We start from the raw sequence: 15,912 nt of genomic DNA on the forward strand, positions 1-15,912 counted from the left end.
AAGCGTTGGCTGAGGCCGGCCCCAGTTTGCACGGACAGAAAATGTGTAATAGTACATGTGTCCGCGGAAAGACATATATAGTGAAATGTGTTGTATTGGAGGAACAGCGAACAAATACATTTTCATTCCACTAAAGAAATGCTGAGTCGGAATCTTATTTCTTCCGTGTTTTATTTTTTTGTTCCTTTGCGGTGGTACCAACCAATGTGTGGGTTCGAGTGTTTTGAGTGCATCGACACAGTTAAAATGTAACGGCCACGTTACAGGATTCCTAAGCTGAAAATGATGTAATAGATTGAGGCCATACGATAACTTTTAATAAGCTAAACTAGATAAATATGCAGTGAAGACAGAATATAGTACGAAATTTAAGTAAATAGACATTAAATATTTAATACAAAAGCTAATGTCTGTAACAATAAACAAACGATAACAATCAGCCGAAATATGAAAAAAACATTAACGCACTTGCTAGCATGGAACAAAGTTAGATTTTAGCAACAAAGAAAAGAAACTTATTATATATAGTAATTGAAATCGATGTTGTTAAGAGAGAGTCGAGAAGTAGAATTCGACGGATATGGAACCATGTAGTCTACTAGATAATTCCAGCGTCGGTTCTGGTAACCGAAGCCAGATAGTTCCAATGACAGACAACTCGGAGCCGCGATCCTATCCGACTCGACGAGCTTCTGTTTGGAGATTAAAATAACAGTAGAATGAAATGAAATGGTCTTGTGTTACTTCGCATGAACAGAGATTAGAAAGGTCCTCTATTCAGGTTATTCGGAGGAAGCAGGTAAAAAAAATAGCAGGTGGATTTAAATAAGTAACACGTTATAAAGAACTGTCTCATGCCTATATGTGTTTGTTTAAAGAACTGTACCGTCATTTTAATATGAGTATGATTTTCGAACGGCGACGTCGTGTTTATACATACATCAGAAAAACACGTATTGGTAAGCATTTCTAACAGTTTATACACACAATGACAACAGAGCATTACAGGGTTATTCAAAAATCCAGAGACTTTATTCAAAAATCAAGAGACTTTATTCAAAAATATAAATACTTTATTCAAAAATCAAAAGACTTTATTCAAAAATATAAAGACGTTATTCAAAAATCAAGAGACTTTATTCAAAAATATAAAGACTTTTTCAGATCTAAAAAAAAAAAAAATTATTTTTAAATTTTACCCTTAATGGTAGAATCAAGTCAAGGTATGGAGAACAATATGAACTCGGATGGTTCTGCTAACAAGAAACCCAGAGTAATGATGAATGAATCTCTTTTTGAGTTAATAAAAAGGCTTGTTGGGCAAAATGTACCTGCAACGGAAATTATGCAGATGACAGGACAGAGCAAGTCTACTGTGTATAAAGCAGTTTCAAAGATAAGAGAAAATCCAGATTCCTCTTATTCTGAGAATTATGAAAATCAGGGCGACCTACAACACAGCATCCTGACTTGGTAAACAAGATTAAAAATATTATTAATGAAGACCAGTCGTTAACTCAAAAAGGGATTCAAACAAAGTTTGAAGAAAAATTTGGATTTACCCCGAATCAAACCTCCGTTTGCAGACTTTTGAAGGAAGCGGGGCTAACAAGAAAAGGCTGAAGAGGAAGGCAGCTGTCGTTAACACGAATAATCACCGTGAAAAAATGAGAGAATAAGCTAGGGCTTTTGTGGGATATCGAAACCGCGAAGTTTTGTTTCTGGATGAAACAGGCTTTAATTTGCACACATCCAAAAATTATGGATATTCCCAAATTGGTGTAAGCCCAGTTACTTATGTGCCCCCTTCTAAAGGACAAAACCTATCAGCCTGCTGTATTATTTCACAGTTCAGCTTATCCTATTACAAACTGATTGATGCATCGTTTAATGGGGAGAGGTTTCTTGAGTTTCTCGTCGGGGCTGTTAATGAGGGTGTTTTAAGGAGAAATGTAGTCTTAGTAATGGATAACGCCCCAATCCACAAGACAATTATTGTTAAAGATTTTTTAGAATCTCACCAGATTGAAGTTGTATATCTTCCCCCCTACAGCCCCGACCTTAACCCTATAGAATTTTTTTTTTAGTATGGTTAAGTCTAGATACTCGGCCATAAGACCTCGTGCTGTTACTAGGGAAGAATTAAAAATTAATGTTGGTAATGTTTTGGAAAACTTAAATGGGGAGGATGTGCAAATTTTTGAAAATCTCATAAGAAAAATGTGGGATCTAATCTACCAAGTAATAACAGGCGTTGAATAAATGAAATTATAAAGTCTCTTGATTTTTGAATAACGTCTCTTGGTTTTTGAATAAAGTCTCTTGGTTTTTGAATAAAGTCTTTATATTTTTGAATAAAGTCTCTTGGTTTTTGAATAAAGTCTCTTGGTTTTTGAATAACCCTGTATTTCATACATACTCATAAAGACACATACATCGGTGAGATTATAACATAGACAACTATTTATACATCAAATGCCAATTAAAGTTATGTTTATGAATACATATAAACCGATTGATCAGTTCATAACGTAGGCATTTATATACACGCAATGATAACGAAACGTTATTTCGTACATATATGTAAATACATGACGTAGATCGCTATATAACAATAAGAGCTATTCAATCTTAGACAGACTATGGATGCCCACAAAGTGGTGCCTGCGCGTGAAATTTTTGTGGTGGGAGGTATGCAATCTCAAATCGCATCGCTCCTGAGTCGACATTGTTAAATACGAGTAGCAAGTGAAGTGTATGTACAAGACGACTGGAAACAGATGCCGAGACAAGTGGAGAGCACACACAGCGCCTAGAATTCACAAATGGTCACCCATCTGGAAATAATCAGGTTCAACTTTACTAACTTTGATGATCGGATGAGAACCGGTATGTCAACGCGATTATGCCGTATATTAATAGAAGAACAATAATACGAGAAATATGTAAAAATGTATGTAATAACTATGAAATGTTCAATAATGTGTATTTATGTAGTCAATTTGTAATAATAAATCTGATAAAAAAGATGCTTTGCATTTTTCAGCTCCCGTACTTTGAAAGGTAAAATATAACACAAATGCTATTTGCTAATCGAAGTTGAAAATAAGGCTGCTTTACTAATAGTTGACATATTCAAGAAATACTGTATTTTATTAAGTACATGAGGTCCCAAAGAAAGCTGACGGATTTAAAATTTGATTTACTTCCTCCATATTAAAGTTATGCTTAGCAATTTTCATATTTAGGTAGATAAGGTTCTCCGTTATATTTTAGATACAGTAATATATCATACTCTACGTATTCTAAGTTTATTTACACAACTTAATGTAGGGTATGTTTTTCGCAAGGTCTAATTTTAGTTATGAAAATTGATGTTAGTCAAATGTCCACCATTTTCATTTTAAAACTCTTGTGCTCTCTGCAGGGCATGGTCCAGCACATCACTTAATGTTTCAGGGATTATGGCCGTAATTTCCTCCTCTATATTGTTTTTAAGGACATTTGGAGTAGGGGAATTTCGTGTGTTGAACTTTCGTCGAAATTTTCTTGGAGTTTCTGATATTGACTCATTCAACCGAAATACGAGATATATCTGCTCCTCAGTAGTAAAACGACGCAGGATGACCTTAAATGGGCTACTCTAGATTATCCGGGCACCCTATATAACAGCTTATTACACGAATCAAAATGATAAAAGAGAACATATTAAAATCTACACTGCCAAATTCCATTAAAATGTAAAATCCTAACAATTTAATTAAACAGGTCAATATTATTTCTGAAATTCATTCAACAAGAATTGAACATTTACAATTACTGGCATCTTGAAAATATATTGCTGTATTATATACATTTTAAAGCATATATTTTTAGTGCTTGTGTAGTTTTTCTCGACAAAAGCATCAGGGGAAACCAGTGAAAGATTGTATTAACATCACTACGCAATGAGTGCAGACTTTCTACAACGTCTCTAAATCGAATATAAACGACGAACTACAAGCCATTCTACCTCCTCGGCGTAAATAACTCCATCAAACCGGACACGCAGCAAAGTCCAACGCAGTAGAGGTTACTAGATGTAAGAAAGCCTTCTACTGTAATCGTTTATTCCCCATAACTGCTAGACTCTGGGTCCCTTCTAGGTTCCTGTTGCCCCAACTTTACTGACGTGCAGAAGTTAAAGTGTAATCCGAACAGATATCTTGCTGCTAACCTCCCTATATAGCATCCCTGTAATTTCTGTCTCTGATAGTGGCATGCTGTCTTATTTAGGGTTAGATTTTAATTAATAATTTTTTTGGAATGAAATAAACATTTTTTTTCAAAACAGTTCACAGAAACTAACCATAAATTATGAATTTTACAATAGGGAAAACTGTCAGAATATTAAACTCCTTTCGGCTGGATATCATTTTATTTTTCATAAACACTTATCTTCGATTGCTTCTTGTTGTCTTGAGTTGAATGTCAAAATATAGTTATCTCAAAGGCTTCTTACGATCATTTTTACGGAAAGGCCTTCACAAAGTTCCAATGATAAATTATATAATTAAAAGTAGTCCCTCAGTAACCACTCTGAAAAATAAATAACACTTCTTTATTCGTAAACGAATAGCGATTTTAACACAGATTTAACGAAAAGTACATTATCCCGAGAGAGTTTTTCTGCAGATTACAATGAAGACTTCTTAAAATCACATGCCAATAAATTTATGTTATTAACGGTCTATAAGTAAATCCAATGGTAGTACTCCCATAACCTTCTGAATAGTTCAACTAGTAATAATATTCATTTTATTCATCCATATGTTTTTATTGACATTGATTTGTACTCACCTTATAAATACTAACAATTATTTATAATAAGCAATACGGGAACAACGTGAGAAATATGTATACTTTATAATACACACTTTTTTTATTTCTGTAATATACATAATAAAATAAAATTAATGAAAACATATTTTTTCGATAATTTTATAACTTATTAAAATTAATATAATACTAATAATTACTGGTTGATCTTAACGGGTGTATGCACTCTACTGAGTGCTATACTACATTTTTTTGGAATCAATGCACAACAATTTATTCTTTTTTTCATCTAAATTCTGCGTGTGAAACTTCGCTGCTGTCAGTAAATATTAACTCGATATAGCGACCGTGTTCTCCAGCGGGTATCAGATTATACGCACAGCATGTAGAATACGAACCAGTCGCCTATTTATTCCAAATATCTGTCGTTTTTCGTAAACTAATTATGAATAGCCGAAGGACGTCAGATTGTTTAAGGATACTTGGAGTTCAGTTGCTTTCTATCTTTTCCTGAAATTCGGTCCGAAACGGGGAAGTTACATGCGTTTTCGTACAGCAGTAGAAAAGATGAGAAACCTTTTTACCGTATATTCTGCTGAAACGTAAAAAAACCCAACTTGTATGTGGGTGAGAATGCAATATTAAGTTCATTTTAATGAGAGATAAATTTGAAATAAACACCTACTAAAAAATAAACACTTTCTAAACCTTTTAAATACAAATTTCAAACAATGTTGTTTTAACTGAAAGACATAACCAATGGAACATGTAAAAGAAAAATATTCTAAATGAGTCAGTATGTTCGCCACAACATAGTAAATACAAAAACACCCTTAAAGTTATCTAAATTATGAGCGAATATTTTACCACGCGCATGTAAACACACACACATATATATATATATATGTGTATATATATATATATATATATATATATACTGTGTGTGCAAAATCAAAACTTCAAGACAAGGTGTTGATGGCAACAAAAATGTATTTCCTTTTACGTTACAATTGTTTCAACATCTAGTTCGACAATTTCAAGCATTATATCGTTTGAAAATTTTAACAAATATGTGTTTCTTCAGACTTTATGAATAAACACACTTTAGGCAATGTAGCATTTTTTGAATAGAAATGAAAATAGGCGGGGGATCCCTAACGGGGAAAGCATGCGAGAAATATTTACCTTGGTTGTGGTTACGGAAAAGCCCATTTAAATATTAATGTATCGCTTAATTTTCGTATCTTTATTTAAGAACATTTTAAAAAAATATATCCCATTTGTTCGGTTCCTAAATTCCTTTATTTTCCAATGATTGATCTTTTGTAAAAAGAATTTTTAAAAGTTTGTATCTATATGTATATCATGGCCGTAGCAACCTTGTGAAGATATTACGGTTAGTTTTAGTTTCGTATTAGTGGCAAGTAATGTTTATATATTATCGTTCTATTGGTACATGGATATATTACAATTTCCGGTTCAGAATTTGATTGAATATGTGAATAAAGTAAATTGGGTGTATTAAATATATATAAACCTTGATAAAGATTACGTAGGTAGGTTTGTAGTTACTATTATTATTCCTATTATATTCAATTTTTCCGTTGTATCCTGATGAGGGCCACATTGTAGTATTCCTTATTTTTTTCAAAAATATTCTCATCCTTAGAAAGTACTGGAACTCTTACAGCAATGTTGGGGATACGTGCTTTCTTCATGCATTTCGGATGAGTTGATAGGTAATCTTTGTAGAAAATTTTGTTGTTAGGTTTGTGATAAGGTTCGTATGTGCTATTGTTTAGGTTGAGGGTTACGTATTGGAAGCCTTCGGTGTATTAAAGGCATCAATGGAGATAGAATATCTAAGCCGCTCGCGAAAACTAAATACATCGCCAAGTGTTGAACTGACCTTTATTGAGAAAGGCAAAAACGTAAAAGTATTAACAAAATATTCAAAGTAGGCTGCAAACGAAGCAAATTAAATCGGGATTCTTTGAATACTTTACCCAAAATAAGCACACTTGTCTTGCTCATCTGTTAGTATTCTCCCTGATAAAATACACCCGGTTATCAATGTAAATGTCGGATTAACAAAACTAAAAACCAATAAACAGTCTTAAGTACGATTAAGCTGATGCAATATAATCGTAAAGTCAATTTTCTTGAAAAATAGCTTCTTCGAATGTTAGGTATAACAGCTAAGACTATTTGTATATTTTTGTAAGATTCTAAAAAAATACTTGTCTTTTCTCAAAGAAAAAGTCTTTAAAGATTAATGAATGCATATTTGATAAAAAAAAGTTTGATTCGACTGCTTGTATAAAAACAATATATCAGAGTTTTTATTTATGTTATGCCGCTCTAAAAAGTAGTTTTTAATATTTCGAAAAATATCAAATTGGTCGAAATATTTTCTAACTGCTGACATATGTATAAATATATATATATATATATATATATATAGAGAGAGAGAGAGAGAGAGAGATAGATAGATAGATAGGTATATAGATAGATAGATAGATAGATAGATAGATAGATGGCGTAAACGCCAGACGGGCCGGACATAAAAATAAGCTTTAGAAAAAGAAAAATAACACTGGATTAGGGGATTGGATTAGGGAACTTAATTTTGAATTAAAATAGTCAGTAGTGGATAGGGGAATGAAGTACAACCCTGGAAAATCGAGAAGATGCAATCTATGTTATCTGATGCCCTAGGTTTGCAGCATCCATGCTGGCTTACTTATTCTCCTACTTCACTCCATGGTCTAACTAATTTTCACCCATAAATGCAGGAGTAGACATCTTCCCGCCGGTGTAAAACACACTTGGAGCCATGCATGGTTTTGCTGTCAGAATAATAATTAGAGGACATATAATAATTTATTTATTTAGACAAACCAAGAACACAACGCATGCATTATATGACAGGAGCAGCATAAGTGATTAATAACAGATGCGAATAAACACAACCCATTCCTTTTGATCAGAAACTTAATTTATATACTTAATTTGTTAAATAATCCATTGTAGCATGTTCTGGACCTATCTTTTTTTTTTTTTTTTTTTTACAAAGGCATCACCACATTATCAAGGCCCAGAGGCCACTCAAGGATAAGGGTTAAAGAGTGTACAGTAGAAGTTGGTCAATATAGTAATCATTAGTAATGAAAATTTGGTAAATTTAATAACTTATATGGAACTGCTCATCAAGAACTTATTTACCTTAGACTTGAACACAACCATATTGTAGTCAGCCGGAAAGCAGGAAAACGGAAGACAATTCCACAGGCGTGCAGTTCTAAGAAAGAAGCTTTGTTCATGGAATCTATGTTTAGGTTTAGGCACAGATAAAGAGTGGGGGAAATTATTGATAGTGTTTACAGCTAGACGAGTGTTTCTTGTGAAAGTTTGGCGAGGGGGGACCATAGATTGAAGCTCAGTTGAACACTTTCCATGAAAATAACGATACATCAGAGACAAACTCGCAACATCTCTTCTGTGAGATAGAGGTTGTAACGAGGAGAAAAGGACATCTCCTACGAGGCTACGAAGTCTATTTTGAACTCTATCAAGGCAGGACAAGTCCTTTCTAGCAGCTCCTGCCCAGATGTGGCAACAGTATTCCATCCTTGGACGTACCTGGCTCTTATATAGATAGAGAATAGCATCAGCAGTGAGATATCTACTGGATCGATAGAAAGATCCCACCATTTTTCCAGCGGCCTTGGCAACAGATTTGATATACGTGTTCCATTTAAGATCAGGAGTAATGGTCAAGCCCAGAAGCTTGTCAAAACTTGAGGCCTCCTGAAGACGAGAGCCATTCATTTCAATTGATGACAAATGTGGATTAAAATGTTGATGATGTAAAGAGAGAAGCTTGGTTTTAGATGCATTAAAAGTAACCAGCCACTCATTTCCTCATTGTACTACATGCTCAAGATCAGAGGAGAGAGAATTGGAGAGTACTTGCTCGTTTACTGTCTTAGATGTGGTACCATAAATGGTAGTGTCGTCAGCATAAATGTCTACAAATGATGTAAGGATATGATTTAGAAGATCATTAATGTAGATCAGGAAAAGAGTTGGGCCCAGGATGGATCCCTGAGGGACACCGGCATTAATACTGTGAGCTTCTGATTTTTGCCCCTCAACTACTACTCTTATGAACCTATCAGAAAGAAATGATTTAATAATTGAGAAGACTTTTCCAGCTATACCATAGCTAGCGATCTTATGAAGTAAACCTTTATGCCATACCCTATCAAAGGCTTTAGATATGTCAAGAGCAATTGCCCTAGAAAGATTGCCACCGTCGAGAGATTTGCTAATCCTATGCGATATAACTGTAAGGACATCTGCTGTAGATCTAGCAGAACGGAAACCATATTGAGTGTCACTAAGAAGGTTATTTTTGTTGAGATGGTTGATTACTTCTGTATTTAACACAGATTCTAGCAACTTACTCATGACGCACAGGAGACTTATTGGCCTGTACTGAGAGGGGGATGAGCGATCACCTGAATTCTTAAATACAGGGCATACTGATGAGATTTTCCAGGGAGATGGGAAACTATTCTCCTTAAGACAACGTTTAAACAGTTTTGTAAGTATGGGCGCTAGTTCAGGTTGAAGTTTTTTGAGTACTATAATTGGAATACCATCAGGGCCAGTTGCTTTACTGGAATCAAGGTTTTTGATTAGCTTGGCAACATCACGTACATATATACGTATATCACATAGCGTGTTTTCTGATACAGGAGGAAATATTGGGGGTTGGCGGTCTTGGTCGCAAAGGGTAGAATTAGCTGCAAAGTTCTTGACAAAGAGTTTGGCTTTGTCTGATGCTGACGAGATTACCTCAGGTCCATTGATAATAGTTGGGATGGAGCACACGCTTCTGTTCAGGATTCTGTTTGCTATTTGCCAAAACTGGTGGGAACCAAGCCGCTGCTCAGCTACTTTGGACTTAACAGATTGAGCATACAACTCTCTTGCGTTCCTTATTACTTTCTTACAATTGTTGCTGGCAGTCCTGAAAACGGCTTTAGTTTCAATACATCTATTACGTTTGAAGCAGTGGAAAAAGTGATTTCTGTGCGCAATGGCAGCAGCACATTCTGGAGAGAACCATGGCTGGCTGTTAGGTTTTTGCTGAAACTTTTTAGAGGGTATGAAATGGTCAATACCTACAATTAACCATTCAGTTAGGTCTAATACTATAGAGGACACATCCTTTTTAAACATGGAATGCAGAGGTAGATCAGATATAAATGTACGGAAGCTATCCCAGTCAGCCTTAGTGTATCGATATACTGTATGATGAAGTGGTACGTCTGGGGACTTATTACATTTCATTTTTACCTTAATTGATACAACAGAGTGGTCGGAAGATCCAAGAGGCGACAGAACAGAAACTGAACATAGTTCAGGGCAAGTTGTGAGAAAAAGGTCTAGTAGGCTCGCATACTGGCCGTCATTATCGGGCACACGGGTAGGTTCCTGAACAATCTGAGTGAGGTCATAGGCAATGGAGAAATCATGACAGAACCTCCCCTCATCATCGGTCTTGTTTGAGTGGGTCAACCATTCGACGTTGTGAACATTGAAGTCTCCACATACGTGAATGTTAGCTGAAGGATAAGTAGAAAGGACTTGGTCAATTTTCTCAGATATGCTTTGAAAGATAGTAACTCCGCTGTTGTGGGGGCGATAGAGAGTAAATATAAATGCAGTAGTGTGAGCTAAAGCAACCCGGAAGCACATATAGGGTAAGTTAGGATCTTCCCTGGAGATGTCCCTCCCACATGGAAAGCTATCTTTAATATAGGCACATATTCCATGCCCATGGCGATCTTGGGGGTCAGATTTAGAAGTTAAGTTAGAGTATCCTGTAATTGCAAACTCATCTAGGGAAATAGCCTGTCCAATGCCAGTTTCACTTAAAAATAAAAGGTCTGGTTTAGTCTCCTGTAATTGGGTTTCAACCTCTGGAAGGTTAGAACGTAGACCCCTGATGTTGGAGAAGGAGACATGGTAGTAGGGGTCTACGTTGGAAGTTGGAGAACCGGGTTTAATCGTGTATTTTTTCTTGAAACTTGTCATGATGAAATTTTGGAATTTGTGGACTAGGTCGACAGATTTACTTAGAGCAGGACAGAGAGGGGAAACTAAGAGAGAAAAAGAAACGAAGAATTTTTTTTTTTTGTACCACATGATAAGGTAAAGCCGTAACAATTACCCACTAGTATGGCATCGAGAGACCCCACCAGAAGCTACTGCATGGTCCAGATTCCATTCACCAAATGGCAATACAGCAGCCCCAGTACTTTGCACCTGCTGATAGGACAGCCTCCTTAGTGGTTAATCCAAGGTTCGGGTCCCTGACTATCAGGCGGATAACGTCAGCCCAGACAAAACGTTTACCTCCAGCACCCTTACTAGTGACATGGCTACAAGGATAGACATAGAAACAGAAAATTTCCACCAACTCTGCCAACTGTTCGCGCAAAAATACTGCCAACCTAGAAAACAGCTTTTTCTTCTCCCTTTGTCAGAAAAATCACTCATTTAAAAAATGAGGACTGAGGGACAAATAAGAAGAAGCGAGAGTAACAGGAGCTGCCGATAACGCATCCACAATGCGTTTTCTACTCTCCATTAAAAAAAAAATAAATAAATAAATAAAAAATAACTATTAAGTATTGTACTTAATAAAAGTCCAACGGACCTGTTTAAGGGAAAGTATGGTGATAGATTCCCCTCCCACGAACTAAAAATGAGTACAATTTGGTAATCTATTTTTGCAATCAACTCGGTGGATAAATAAACATTTATGGACGAGAGAAAAAAAAAAAAAAAGAATCTAGTATTTAATACAACAGAAATACATAAATTAAATACTGAAATAAAATATAGTTATTAATATTTGAATCTTAAAATAAAAAGTGCGAATTAGTAGAGAAAAAAATCATTTATCACAACAACGCATTCCGTCTCCAAACTAGTGAAGAATTTAACTTTTAATAGCGTTCAGAAGATTTTTTTTTTTTTTAAATTAACCGTTAAAAGAAAGCGTGATTTTATTCTGAACTTTAACTAATCACGTTTTAAGCAACTTATGATATAAAACAAAATCGGATGGGGGCGGGGGGTTCTTCCGAAGTTAGTTGGTGACGTTATAAGTAATTGCGAGATAAGATTGGAGCCAGAAATTAGGGGTGGGGGACTGAAAATGATAATATAATGGATTGATTATACAATATTTAAGATCAACTTGGTAGATAAACATTTATGGACGAGAAAAAAAAAAAAGAAGCTAGCATTTTATACAACAGAAATACATAAATTAAATACTGAAATAAAATAATTATTAAATCATAGTCGCCTTCTAGTAATCAATGAACCAAAAACACAAACGGCCTGAATTACCTCCCTTTAACCATTATAAGAAACAAAATCGACCTAGTTTTAAACAGAATTAACTAGCAGTACTTAATAACTTAATTGGAGTATCTCCCTTCAAATCATCTTAAGCATAAAAACATTTCTCAAGTAAAATAACTATGAATCTGCAGACAGTAAATAGTTTAAACACTTCACCCGTAATGTCCTACAAGGTTTATATATATTTAATACACCCATTTTACTTTATTCTCATATTCAATCAAATTCTACCTTGACTGTCAGTGATATAATGAGCTACGAGACCGATTACGGATAGGGAAATGACAGACAAGAGGCGGGTTGATAGGTTAGATTCTACTGTTTCCTTTTAAATTGGGTAAGCTGAAAGAGCGAATGTGATCCAACGATCTGTGATAGTCGAAATTATCCCAGTAGGGGACAGATAATAGCTATATTGGAGGTTTTTGTAATGTGAGCTACCCTGAGGTAACAACGGGCAGGCTTCCTGGTTGAAAAAAGGTAGATTGCCGAAACAAAATACATAAAGAGAAAATGAAGAAGGATAAATAGGATTAGAAACACAGACTCACCTAACCTCACCTACTTACTTATAAAAGGAAGGGCAGAGGCAATTTTCGCGAGTCAAGTGTCGAGAACAAGAAACCCATGCTGACGTCAAGGTCGGGTCTATCACCATCTGTTTCAACCCCTCTGCTTACTGACCGTCCGATAAAGGGAAAATAGATTATCGGTTGTCGAAAAATGTCCCGTTGAAGTTACAATTTAAGCAGACTACTGGAAAAAAAGGTCTAGCATGTATTTTTATTTTAATTTTCTTCTGTTCATAATTCTACAAAAATAACATTTTTTCTTGCAAGGACACAAAAATACGTCGGCCGCAGAGAAGTATATTAGTTTACCGTGTCCGAGTCTTTTTACGTAGGAAATTACTTGTATCCGAAAAATCCACTCGGAAACATATAAAACTCCTCAATTTAAAGAATATTAGGAAGATTGATCGAATGTAAACAATATCTAAAAGATAAAAAAAAAAACAGTGAGAAAAGAAAAAGTAAATAATTAAAAACAGTAAAAGTTATGAATTTATTAGAGTACGTAGTTCTTGGTCGTTTTTGTAGTACTTACCAACAAAACAAACGCCCACGTGTGTGTGCCTTGTATAGGCATGCGCGACAACAAAACTTGGGTTTTTATAAGCGGAAATCTCGAGGTTGTCAGGAATCTACGAGCGCATGCGCAAGAGGAGGGTTTGAGGTAGTGGTATAAAAGGCAGGTCGAGTGAGAAGGTTGTTGTTGTTGTTGTTGTCATTGGACGTTACAGTGACGCGTGCGTTAGCAGGTGATTAAGAGGCTGTTTTTTTGTTGTGTGTCAAGTCGCGCACCTCGGTGAAGATCATATAAGTTGTGCACCTCGGTGAAGGTGAAGGTCATAGTCCATTCGCTCGGTAAAAAAATAGTAGGAGTTATGAATTGATAATGGTATGGTGTTTTCACAATTGTATTGGTTAATAACTTCAATACGCTTTCGTCGGCTTTCGGTGTTCGCCGAGCGGGTCCGAGCTACACTCTCGAAGAAACGGGACGTAAACTGCAGAGGATATATATATATATATATATATATATATATATATATATATATATATACATATATATATATATACATATATATATATATATATATATATATATACAAAGTTATGAAAATATATATGTAAATTTAGCTACACAGGTATTCGGCATTTAACTCTCGTGAGAAGTTGTCAGGCTCATCCATAAACCTGACGAATTCTCACGTGAATAAAACGCGGAATAATCTGTGTAGATTAATTTCCATATATATTCTCATACTACCTTGCTCTTTGTACGTATCGAATACTGTTACTTAATATAAGTTCATTATATATATATATACATATATATATACATATATATATACATATATATATATATATATATATATATATATATATAACAGTGTTCAATAATAATATTTCGAGGAACATTCTTTAAATCATGACATAGTGGTATGAACAAAAGCGCAGAAAATATCTTAGCAGAAATTCTTTTAATTATTCATATATTACAATTTGATAGGGAATAACTCGGTGTATAATTTATCTGTTAAAATATGTTTTTATTATTTTTCTTTAAATTGTGTTAGATGAAAATATTTGATTTACCAAAGAACAATTACATATTCTTAAATTTTATAGACTCTTACAATAAAAAGTATATTTGAATTAGCATTACATTTTACAGGTGCATGTTTAAAAATTCTACGAGCTCTTCTATTAATATACTTAAAAAAAAATTATCCTACTTTATGTTGAAGGAATTATGAAGTTATTTAAAAAAATATTGCATTCTTGAAATATCACTTTAACAGTAAGTGGGGGGAACATATTTATATTTGGACTGTTATCTTTTAGTGTGGTTATGTTTACGTATAAATAAGATGAATTTTAAACAATAAAATACAAAAGCATTGATATTTTTAATCTATTTCGTTTTTTTCTTCAGAGGAATTCACGAACAATTTTCAGATACACCTGCAGATGGATGACTTCCGCAGCGTCTGTTATAAAATGAACTCTTTTTCCGACATAGAAAGAACAGTAAACTGATTTGAATTGCTAGCAGAAGCGACTTATTTTTTCTTAATCTTTTTTTTTTACAGAAGCGTTTCAATTCGTTTTCGATCTATCTGCAGAAATGTCTGTTATAAAAAGTGTATTTCTCTCTGTTCCCTGACGATTTGATTAATATGAATGAATTATGACAATGAATTATTATGACTGACAAATTTTTATGATTTCAGGTTCAAATGAGCAGATACAGTAGAAATTGGAATACACCCAAATAATCCTAATTTTCACAGTTGGTGAATTTTAAAAATGCTAATTTGACGTGAAGGCAATTTAGAAGAACGACAAGCAACGAAATTTGAGCATTTTGAGTGACGTAAGCGATTAAAATAAGGCAGCAAGATGTGTGGGAGGAGTAAAGACCTCGGAAATTAAAATTGATTAGCTGCATAACGAGTTTCAGTGATCGTGACTGTCGATGTATTAATATTTAGGTATATCATCTATGAAATATATCTTCTTATTTTTGTTCACTTAAAGATTAATATGATGTAGTCATCATGAGATTTGGGATTAATATTTTCTAAAACGATCAGTAATGTAATATTTTATTCTATATTTTACTATTTATCAAGCGTGCCTCATTATCCTAAACTAAGGAGCGAATCATTTTAACATTTGAACCAGACGAAAAACGGAAAGCAATAAAATTCTACGTATAATACATATATAATGACTACCTGTAAAAAGCAAGAGTCTCAGATTGAAAGAGAAGGGCATACTTTTTGTGACGACAACGTTCTACTGATACATCCACATCAGACGATTAACGAACGGATCACAAACCTCGATTGTCGATATTCTGGTAAAGATTATTCCTGTACATACCGCCAAAACTCTTGAAATACGATATTATTAAACTATAATTTTTAAAATAAGTACCTGTATTTTAAAATTATCTGTTATGCCGAAGAGTTTTCCTTACTTGTTCCGAAGAGCACCGAATTATTCGAGAATTCACTCATGACAACAATAAAAAAAAATCTATCTGAAATAGATATATATGATAGTGAATATC

Source organism: Euprymna scolopes, chromosome 6, assembly GCF_053919585.1.
Source record: "Euprymna scolopes isolate OS-2025 chromosome 6, ASM5391958v1, whole genome shotgun sequence".
NCBI lineage: Eukaryota > Metazoa > Mollusca > Cephalopoda > Sepiida > Sepiolidae > Euprymna > Euprymna scolopes.